General features: G+C 33.3%; 1 non-coding gene across 1 annotated transcript; it reads left to right on the top strand.

Moving 5' to 3' along the window:
• Positions 1–329: 329 nt before the first annotated feature.
• Positions 330–411, top strand: Trnal-aag. Its single transcript has one exon. It is a non-coding gene; the product is annotated as a tRNA-Leu (tRNA).
• Positions 412–862: the final 451 nt, after the last annotated feature.

Below are 862 nucleotides of genomic sequence, written 5' to 3'. Positions count from 1 at the left end.
ATAGAAATTGATTGAGAATGATTTGTTATGTGGAAACAACACATGCTAGTATAGTGTCCTCTAATTATTTGGGTGGTTGAGTTTTGAGTCTAGAAGATATGAATTGGTTCAAGACTCAAGTAGTCAAGTGTTATATAGTATGGTAGGTTTTATATTCTATTAAAATGTGTTTGATAGTGAAACGTACTCGGGTACTCCTCATGTGGTATTTTTAAGGGGATCTTCTCTTGTAAAAAACCATTGGCGCTTTGTGTGATCAATAATAAGACGAGTGAGAAATATTTTACCCGCATCGAAAGTACCTCCGTTTCATTAGTTAATGCCATTGAGGTAGCGTGGCCGAGCGGTCTAAGGCGCTGGTTTAAGGCACCAGTCTCCTCGGAGGCGTGGGTTCGAATCCCACCGCTGCCACATAATTTTTTTATGTTTTTATCATCAACAAATTGAAAAATAATAAACTTAATATTGGCAATTTCTGTAGATAGTGAAGACGAAGACGACCTATCTGGACTGAACTGGATCAAACATTGTGTTTGGTAATCAATCCGGGCCGAACCGAAGTTAAGTTTATATTTACCTATATAGGTAATAAAGGTAATAATAAATATAAGTAGGGTGCGGATTTGTATGTATTTACATATTTGTTGCGAATGATAATATTCGAATGATTCCTTTATAAAAATATGTTATAGGACTATCTAATTATTTTAAGCTATGGTTGATTTTACATATTTTTACATGATTTACTTATATTACATATTTTTGTTAAATATTTAGCTATTTACAAAATTATTAGTGTATCGCCCTTTTATATTATGTGATTTTATCTCCTCCAGTCCGTATGTGTGCTAATAATAATCGT

Source organism: Rhopalosiphum maidis, chromosome 2, assembly GCF_003676215.2.
Source record: "Rhopalosiphum maidis isolate BTI-1 chromosome 2, ASM367621v3, whole genome shotgun sequence".
NCBI lineage: Eukaryota > Metazoa > Arthropoda > Insecta > Hemiptera > Aphididae > Rhopalosiphum > Rhopalosiphum maidis.
Note: the sequence above shows the minus strand (reverse complement) of the source record. Positions and strands in the feature narration are given on the sequence as shown.